At 41.8% G+C, this 10,285-nt stretch overlaps 1 long non-coding RNA gene across 6 annotated transcripts; it reads right to left on the bottom strand.

The window, feature by feature from the left end:
* Positions 1 to 2,182: 2,182 nt before the first annotated feature.
* Positions 2,183 to 8,888, bottom strand: LOC123127487 (uncharacterized). Of its 6 annotated transcripts, none has more exons than XR_006462533.1 (5): positions 8,476 to 8,886; positions 7,900 to 8,090; positions 5,365 to 7,820; positions 3,123 to 4,531; positions 2,183 to 2,447 (listed from the first exon to the last, which is right to left on the bottom strand). It is a non-coding gene; the product is annotated as an uncharacterized lncRNA (long non-coding RNA). The 6 variants fall into 6 exon arrangements; XR_006462530.1 differs by having other exon boundaries at positions 3,123 to 4,111; positions 4,185 to 7,820; positions 8,476 to 8,885; XR_006462532.1 differs by having other exon boundaries at positions 2,183 to 3,068; positions 3,142 to 7,820; positions 8,476 to 8,888.
* Positions 8,889 to 10,285: the final 1,397 nt, after the last annotated feature.

Consider the following 10,285-nt stretch of genomic DNA (forward strand, 5'->3'; position numbering starts at 1 on the left):
ATTCCCCCCCTTTCCTAGTTGGAATAGGATTCGTTAAGTGGGAAAGAGGAGAGAGAGAAGGAAGGGGGGCGCCGGCCCCCTCTCTCCTTGTCCTATTCGGACTAGGGGGGAGGGGCGTGCGGCCCAGCCCTGGCCACCTCTCCTCTCTTCCACTAAGGCCCATTAAGGCCCATATACCTCCCGGGGGTTCCGGTAACCTCTATTTTACCATCAATGCCTCGTAATTTTATTTTACGTAAGTTTTGTCTTATTTCCGACGTAAAAAAAGACCGTAAGAAAATATATAATCCTTGTAAAAAATATTTTATGTTATGTAAAATTACAAACGTAAAACATGGTGTAAAATACACATAAACTGTAAATTTTCTTGTCTTATGGTCTATATTTTTATTTTCTTATGCCAAATTTTACGTAGTGAATCAATAAAAATGTAACTATTTAAATTACAAACGTAATTTAATTATGAAATGATCGTAAGATTACCTCGGGTGAAGAATAACTTATTCTGTACCTTGGGTGATGAATAGTAACACTATATATATACATACATCTGGGCTATTCTGTTACGCGTAACAGAATATTATTCTATTACTCTACTTGAACTCACAGTTTTAGGCGGTTGTACTGATGATCTTTATCTCGTCGAATTGATCGTCTTTTCGTCGGAATGGAGCGTGTAATATATCGTTGGAAAGCTCCTGACATCTACATTACATATATATAGGATTTCTTTGCAAAAACATCACGGTTTAAGACCAGTTTTGAAGAAAACCGTTTTTTTTTTCAAAACCGAAAACGCGAATCGTATTTTGGACTCAATTTTCAAACGGTTTGTTGGAATTGAGCAAATAAGATGGCATTGGAAAGCTGTTAAAAATCCGCATCTCCTACATATCTACGGTTTTTTAAATTATATACAATTTAAAATTAATTTGAAAAACGATGAAATTCTGGGCGAAGCGTATTTTCACGTTTTTTTGCAAACGGTTTGTCGGATTGACGCAAATGATACGGCGTTGAAAAGCTATGGAAAATGCGCAACTTTTTCGTATAGAAATGTTTTTCTAATTCCTTACGATTTAAAAACAATTCGAATACGGTCAAATTTGATTTCGAACACGGTTTTTAAAAAAAGTTTTCGAAATGGGGCAAATAATATACCGTTGGATAGCTATCGAAAATGCGAAACTTAGTCATGTTGGCGTTTTCTCTACTTCGCAACCGTTTAAGAGTAATTTTGAATACGCATGACGGATCCTGCTGTTTTCTTGTATGAAAAAAAGAGTAGTCGTACTGATATATGTGTATGTTTGTACTGAGCTAATTTTGAATGATTCTGAAAAAGGATACTTGTACTGATGCTTGCATGGGTTTGTACTAAGCGTGTTTTCACTAACTAGACTTTGCTCTGGTATTTGGATAATATTTTTCTCGTAAATTTTCAACGGTTTACTGTATCCTAGCCCCAAACTTGCATGGTTTATTTTGTTGAACTGAATGTTATTGTATCGTTGCTCCTGTACTTGCATGGTTTTATATCATCGAACTGAATGATATTTTTTCTCAAAAAGAAAATGTTTTTTTTGAACTAAACATTTTTTACAACGATGTTCTAGACTTCTCTTATTTTATGACTTATACTTTTACCATTTGAATTGCATGGGGTTTCTTTTGCTTATACTTTTACAATTTAGATTTCTGTCATTTCTTTTATTCTGAACAGACCACCATTTTTAACTTGTACTGGTCAATATTTTTAATTAAACCATTTTTCCTTTGTAGAATATTTTTAATTAAACCATTTTTCCTTTGTAGAACGGACCACTTGTACTGGTCAATATTTTTAATTAAACCACTTTTCCTTTGTAGAACGAATCACCGTTTTTGTTTGTACGGATCAGTTGTAGAACTTGGACGTCAACGTCACATAATTAATTTGTGAGCTTCTCATGTTTCCTTTTAATTATGAATTTATTATATATAAAAGTTGAACTATACGACACCTTTTAAATGAATCTAACAAGTATTTTACCTGCTAAACTTCCAAATGTCTTCACGTGGGCATAACATCAAACAGGCAAGGGCAAAAAATAAAAACTGGAAGAAATCAGTTTTTAGCGATTTATTGTATAAGTATATCATCCAACGTGTACTTGGTGTCAACTTGCATAACATGACAAGGAGAGCAATAACAACATCATACAATTAGGAATAGATAGCAACTCAATACAATAGCAGAACACACAATATATCTTTTTCTACATACAATGCCATGATTTATTATACATAATTGTTGGCAAGTACATGTCAAGCGAAACAATTTTTCAACAGAAATGCCTTCTTTTGAGTAGTGCATGTCAAAAGAATGATATTTTATTTTCTTGATCCTCTGAATTTGGGCGAAGAGAACGTAACAAGAGAAGTGAAGCAATGCCACCACCTAGTACCTGCATTTAGTATACTTCTATTTGAGATCGTAGCTTAAGGCAGTGAGGTTGCAAGTTCAAACACATGCCTGAATTGAACTCAGAAAAGAAACTAAACTCCAACTACAATAAGAATTGAACTGAATGAAATTTATAAATTGAACCGAACTGAAAGAAGAAATTGGACATCATATGTACAACAAGAAATAAACTTGAGCAGTATCAGCTACTAAACAAAAAGATTGCTTTACTAAACCTAGAGATTATATATTGGTGAAAGTTTTCTTCCTACAGAACCGTTAATCAAATACATGTACTTTCACTAGGTTTTAGCAACATGATAAGTAGTAGCAGTACTACTCTAGGTGGCAAAGTTGTAGCGCCACAAAGGAAGGCCACCATCAACAGTGCGTACTACCGCGACACCTGAAGTATGTGTTCGCCACGCTTGCTTTACATAGTACTAGAAGATTTTTATTAAAAAATGTACTACAAGATTTGTGAACATGAGATCATAGAGAAGTTGTACTAAGAGTGTGGATTAGAGCTGCCGGACGAGGATGCAGCAGCACACACACGCACTCCACTAGATAAGTTCTTCCCTCTCCAAAACACACATCTCCATCTTCTTTTAACTTCAACCTATGAAAAAAAGGAACAAATATGAGGGATGAGTTTTTGTTAAGAAGAACTTACCAAGGTTTGGTGGTCGAACTTTTAAATGTTTGTGCTGCCGGATATAGAGAATAGCAGCATGCCTCGACCAGATCGGCGACTTCCTCACGGGCGGCCTCTCATACACTGCGAGGGCAACACATACACACACGAACTGACCAGAATACACAGCACGACGGGCTAGATAAACAAACTGATAAGAATACATGTCTTCTCGATTATGAACTGATAAGAATACAGAACACGGATAGCTAGCCATGAACTTCTTGAACTCCCCTAACATATGGTTTAGGTTTTTTAATGGTTTTTTGGTGTTCACGTTATTTACGAAGTCCCTGACTTCTCGACTATGAACTTACTACATAGAAGGATCCTCACATACATGTATAACTTGACAGGAGCTGAGAAGATGTTGCAGCAAAATGGTATTTTTATTCAACATAGTAATACAGCCATATCTTTGTAATACATCCATCACGATGGAATCAAATGCACAGTAAAATGGCAGCATTACACATACTCAAGAACTAACAGATCATTCTTTAGTTACTCTGATCAACTTTAGTTTTCTTCAGAAATTGGATGAAAAATGGCATCGGCTATGCTATCAATTTTTTGCATCTCTAGCACAGTTGTTGGGACTATTGCTCATCACACGATGAACCTCTTTTTTCTGTTTTTCTTGACTGTCATAGAATAAAATACTGAACTATTTTGCATAAGTATAGTTGAACTTTTGTGTTTTTCTGGTTAATAAAGTAGTATCAGAATAGCTGTTGCATGCATATATGAACTGACACCTTTTTTGTCAATGAATTCTTCTAATATATTGTATTAGAACTACAACATCAGTATCTATATAGTACCAAGCATGCTCATCACAGAAAGCATGGAATTCAGGAGATAGAAAGAACAAGAGCAAAAGTACAATGGTTGTGTTCTTCATTGTTTGGTTTACAGGGGTGCCAATGATGAACTGAATCATTCTAGTTCCGTCTTCTCCCTCATGTCTGAATCAAGAGCAGCATCAGTTCAATTCAAAATAAATTGACAGTTTATGAATTTTGTGCTAAGCAAGCATACCCATAAGCACATGGAATTGATCACCATGGAGGTTGGCTGTCGGGATTTTGTTTGATCACCATGTTGCTAGATGGCTACACATACCTGTTTTTGTTCTTATATTTCTCCATTAACACCTTTTATTTTCATTTTGAGTTTCCACGTATGTGGTGTCAGTATAGTCGATCATTTAAACGAACGTCATACAATACAACCACTAGAGGACTTGTCTTGAACATACCATGTAAAGCTCAAGAGATTTAAAGAGAAGCAAGAAGCAAGGAGCTTACTTTGGAAGCCCTGTTCCAGCATTTTCTGGGTAGCTGGTCACCAGTACACTTGTCGCCTACCCGCTGTCGCGGGGTACCCTGCACACACACACAACAGCCACCAATCATCATGCACATACACAACCAGACACACACCACATCATCTACACACCCAGGACTACATCTTCACCACACTTTGGACTGATAACATAGCAACACAGAAAACAATTTTGTAAGTGTCGTCACTATCATCCTCGCTGCGTCACGGGGGAAACAAAATAAGCATCTTTGAAGCACTAGGGCCGATAACCATTGCAGATGGATCTCATGTGTACCTTCATCATAGAAAAAAGTAGACTTAACATCTCCAAGTTCTGAAGATGAACAATTGAATCGCACAAAATATTGTCCAAAATCACACTTTTCACGAAACCAAAATTCTGAACTTGCCATACAACACCTTTTGAATTTGTCATGCGACACTCTTTGAACTTGCGCAATTCGTTGGTGGCAGGAAGCAGCAACTAGAGATGATGATAGTCCACGTACTGAACTGGGAACACCTAGCTAGTGTTTCAGAGAACAAAATAGACGTCCTGAGCACCCTGTTTCGGGGGATAAAATAGAAGATCCTGAACACCTAGCTAGCTATTTTTTGTGCAAGCATGCTGGCCGCCAATGCCATTAGTGGTGGCCACTATGGCGCTATCACCGCAAGCATGCTGGACGCATCGCCAGCGAGCGTACACTAAAACTGAGAAGAGATTGAGACTTTACCAAAAGATTGTCATACTTTTTTGCAGAGATAACTATTGTTTTTCTAACCAGAGAACTACAGTTTTTAGAAAAGGTGAACTATTTAAACGAGATAATTTCTAAGATGATTTTTAGCAATGGTTAACTACAGAATTTAGCAAAGTTGAACTACTAACAAGGTAACCTCAGAACCGCTGGCGCCGGTAGGAGGTGTTGCCGGAGGAAGCAACTGTGTCGCGTTGACTTTTGGAGCGCACAAATGCTTAAGGAAAGCGGCGTCGGGGAGCACGAGAGCTTCCTTCTGGTGGGCGGCGGCGCGCAGGGATCCATGGGAAGCTAGGGACGGTGATTTTTGGTGCGGATGGAACACACGAACTGACGAGGGGCGGCCAGTTGGGGGCGCCGGCGGCGGTGGCGTGCGAGCTTGGCATGGTGGGAGGGGCGGCGGCGTACGAGCTTGGATCCGTGGAGGGGCAGCCACGCTCGGGGGGCAGTGGGGGTGGCGCGAGAGAGGAGGTAGGGTTCAGGGGCAGCGTGCGGCATGAGGGAGGAGGCAGGGTGCGGTGGTCGCGGCGCGTCGCCGGTGGTGGGAGGTGCTGGGCGTGGCGCGTCGCCGGAGGTGGGTGGCGGGGGGAGGCGGGTTGCCGGAGAGTAGGGGCTGGCGGCGGGTGGCGTGTGCGGTTGGAGAGATTAGGAACGAGGGAGAGAGGACAGAGTGGTGGGGGTGCGGGCTGGGCCGGTTTGTTTTTCTGGTTCAGGAGCCACTGAGCAGGGTATACCTCACGATGGCTAGGGATGGGGCAACGGGTTTGGTGTGCATCTCCCTGTATCAGTTCACCGTCGCAGACAGGTCAAAAAAAAAAAAGTTCACCGTCGCAGCGCCCCATCCCCTTTTTTTTCAAGGGAATTAGTTAGCATGCATTTCATCGACATGGGCGGCTTGCTGGATCGGTAGCTCTACATGAGCTCATGAATACGCCACGATTCCAGCAGCAAAGGCCCAGTGTAGTCCACCCTCTACATCTTCCCCTTCTACTTTTTTGAAACCAGAAAAATGAAACAACTTGTCGGTACATGAAGAATGAGAGAAAGGAAAGTCAAAAGAACTTAAGCATCCTACAACTACTTCTGCAATTTATCCTAATCCCTTTTGCTCAGTGTTTCAAATGTCCTACAATAATTAAAAAATAAAAAGAAAGTGGTGAGAGCTTTTGATTGAACTTTCAACGCTTTGTCTTTTGAACTTATATGAACTTATTAGTTCTTTGTTTTAAAAAAATGTAAATACAAAGTTACTAATCTGCAATAGAACATTTTTTTCTGGGAAAGTGAAAACAATGATACACCGAACCCTCTCCCTAATACACATAGAATTGATGGTAGAATACATAGTGAGTTGCTAATAATGTTTTTGATTTTCCCCTTAGGAAACACGATCTTTTCTTCTTATGATATATAAAACAAAACTATCTTTCCAACACACATCGAACTACTCCCACATTTCTCTATGGACTGAGGAAAGAATACATAGTGAAATAACATTTACTAGTATCAGTTTTGAGAAAACAAGAGCTCAAATGCCAAGCAAGGAGTTTCTGTGTTAGGTTTGAGCTGATGGCCTACCTATAAGTAAACCAAGGATCTCATAATGCTTCCCTGGAAGATCAAAGCCAGTAAGTTACCAAGGATGAGGATTCGTTTTGGTGCTATTATGGTACTATTACGCAAACATTTCTTTATTTCAGAACTGGCAATAGAATTATGATTGTCTATTTGAGAATCGGATTCAAAACTGGCAATCTATATATCTGGAAAGAAAGGCAACACAGCAAGAATGCTTGATTATGTAAAAAAATGCAACGGAAGCTACTATTGGAACTCATGTACCCTGTACAAGTTCGCTTCTGAAAATAAAATTAACAGTACAAGAAATAAATAATGAGAGTGCAACTCTTTGAAAATGATGTGCTAATTCAATGCTAGGGTAGCAAAAAAATAAAACATTACACAGAATCGACGACTAATGGTAATACAAAATGGTTCCTTTTTGCACATTTTTTCTAGGTTAAGTTCCTATGGTCAGTAGCTATCAAGGATTCAAGTGAACTCTCAGTAGAAGTAATTTTTTACTCCTCATGTAGAAATACCTGGACTTACTGTCACATGTGTTATTTGTCATCCAGAACACAACAACGTTTCTCTAAGATACTGAATATCAATACAACATTTTGTTTTTTGAGTAACACATTCATCAAAATATTTACTACCTACTAGATGAGAGATGATATGAGAGAGCAATATTACTGCCTATAAGAGAGAGGTTCTTCCTTCTTCCCCCAGGTCTGAATCAAGAGCAGCCCTAGTTCAATTCAAAATAAAATGGCAGTTCGAACACGGGGCATGAAAATGTTCACCGTCGGGAGATGGAGAGGAAAGATTTCGAGCAGGGCGTCCCTCACGATTACTAGGAAGGAGGCGCTGGGACATTGAACGGCCTCCGATGACGGTGTTGGACCGCTGGATGCGGCCGTGTCGGACCACCCACTGGGACAATGCAGAAAGGTGGCGGGGAGCGTCGCTGAGGGTACCAGAAGGAGGCGGAGGGGCGACACCCGAACTAATACAGGAACATCTGAAAAGAATGAATTATTTTAGTCAACGCACACCAAAGAGAAATCCAAAAAAAGTTGAACCTTCCGAAGCATAACAACCTGCTGTGTGTTTGTCAAGAAAAAGTTGAACCTCCAGAAGCATAACTATGCTAGCTTATGCATCCCGAATTTTCAACGTGCAGCTTCGGTTATAGTAGAACCAATGTCAAGTAATAACCAAGGTTATTTCATCCCTTCAGATTCTTGGCATGTAATTCCCTATAGAATTGTCAGCTCCACAAACTTGCCTTCTACATATAAATCAACATCAATAGCTGAACTTCACAGGATGACATTTTTGAGCTTAGCCGGAGAATAATTTTCTAAAAAATCATGATTGAACTAAATAATTATCAGAGTCTGAACTGATGTAAAATCTTTCTTGCTGAACTGCTGCTGAAGCCCCTGCATATTGAATTACTATATAATATATAAACCTAATTGTTTTTTCTATAACACACATGAAACTGTATTTGTGTTTACTTTATGAACTGATGATAACTTACATCATGAACTCCTACAAATAGTTTTTTTATACAAAGCATATGATTTGTGAGCTGCATAGGCAAGATAAATCATGCAAGGATATCGATTCTACACTTTCTGAACACTCAAGATAGCAATACACGAACTTACCGGGAGAGATCACACTGAATTGACGGGGGCTGGATCGCTTAAGGGGATCTTGGCAAGAGGTGGATGGAGGCTGGAGGAGGTGGTCGTCGCAGGTGCAGCTGGACCGAAGCCGACGCCGAGCTGAAGGGAGACTAGTGGTCGACACGGGGGGAGCGAGCCGGATGGCGGTGGGGAAAGGAGGCGGCCAACGCGTGGGAGGAGGTAGCAACGGCGCACTGGTGGGAGGGGGTCCGGGCGGCGGCAGTAGCGTGCTGGTGCGAGAGGGGTCGAGGCGGTGGCGGCACGCTGGTGGGAGGGGGGCGGGGTGACTGTGGCGCGCTGGTGGGAGGGGGTCGGGGCAGCGGCTGCGCGCTGGTGGGAGGGGGATCGGGGCGGCGGCGCGCTGGTGGGAGGGGGGTCAGGGCGGCGGCGACGCGCTGGTGAGAGGGGGGTCGGGGCAGCGGCGATGGCGCGCTGGTAGGAGGGGCTTGGGGGCCGCGGCGGGGCGCTAGTGGGAGGGGGCCCGGGGCGCCGATGGCGCGCTGGCGCGTCGGGGCTAGGACAACGGCGACGTGTTTTGGGCCACGTCGACTTCAGTGCGATCACCTCCTTATAGGGCCGGGGGTAACAGAATATTATTCTGTTACGGGTAACAGAATATTATTCTGTTACGGGTAGCAGAATAGTCCATCCCTACACACACACACACACAGACACACACACACTATAGCTGTGTGTGTGTGTGTGTTCTGTTCTCTACAACATTCATTTATAGCTATGTCTTCTTGCTTGAATCTTTTCTTGATCTAAGTGAATGTGATCAGACACTTACCCCCTCTGTGCTTCTATCTCAAACTCTATCTGTCCAAATCATATGCATTCTATTGAAAGTTGTTGTTGTCTTCTCTGAGTCCTTGTCAATAGAAGACATAGAGACACACATTTAAATCTGTTTTAATTGCCATATCCTTTTGCCTGAATACCGGAGAAGCCGGAACGACCACCCGACAATCCAGGCATGCGTAGGAACATGGATCAACTCCCAATGAGTTGCATGCAAGCCATGTGTCCTTCAGATGTGAACCGCCAGGGGCACCTGCGTAATTACGCTGTGCTGTCCCTATCCCTATAAATAAACAACTCACCGTGGTCATTATCTCTTCTTCCACCTCTCCGCCTCGCAAAAACCCTAGCACCTCTGCTAGCTCGTGTCAATGCCGGAGACGACGTGCTTAGCTGCCACGACCTCTTCAACGCCGTCCTCACGCCGGCCGTGGACCTCGTCGTCTCCGCCGCCGCCGTAGGTGTCTTCTGCCGCCACGTTAGGGCGCGGGAGATTGAACTGCTCGACCTCTCTCTCCACCTCGTCTAGCAGTTCATCAAGCGGTAATTAAATCTTACTTTTTACTACCTTTTTGATCTGTCAGATCCATCCACTTCAACCAAAAGTGGTTTATTTACTTCCAAATATGGATCCATCCTTATCTGCATCTCATATCATGCCAAGTTTATCCACTTATGCTTCACAACTAGTTAGATTCCTCACTTGTACTTATTCATGGATTCATACAAATCTGGAACCGACTCTCTTCAAATAAGTGAATGTCTTTGCGCTATGAGGTCAATGTCTTCAAAAATGATTTATCTTCAAAATCTTCTGAGAATGCATATGACCTCTTCCCCTTCCCTCGCATCTCTAATGCTTTCATAGGTACATGTCCATGGGAGAATCCCTAGGTTCTCATAGTCTATATTCATTTGCAGAGTTCTTACAGCGTCATATTCACTCACCTGAAGCCAGTTCCTTTCTGACCAGCAAGAGGAAGCCATT

Source organism: Triticum aestivum, chromosome 6A (assembly GCF_018294505.1).
Source record: "Triticum aestivum cultivar Chinese Spring chromosome 6A, IWGSC CS RefSeq v2.1, whole genome shotgun sequence".
NCBI classification, from domain to species: Eukaryota; Viridiplantae; Streptophyta; class Magnoliopsida; order Poales; family Poaceae; genus Triticum; species Triticum aestivum.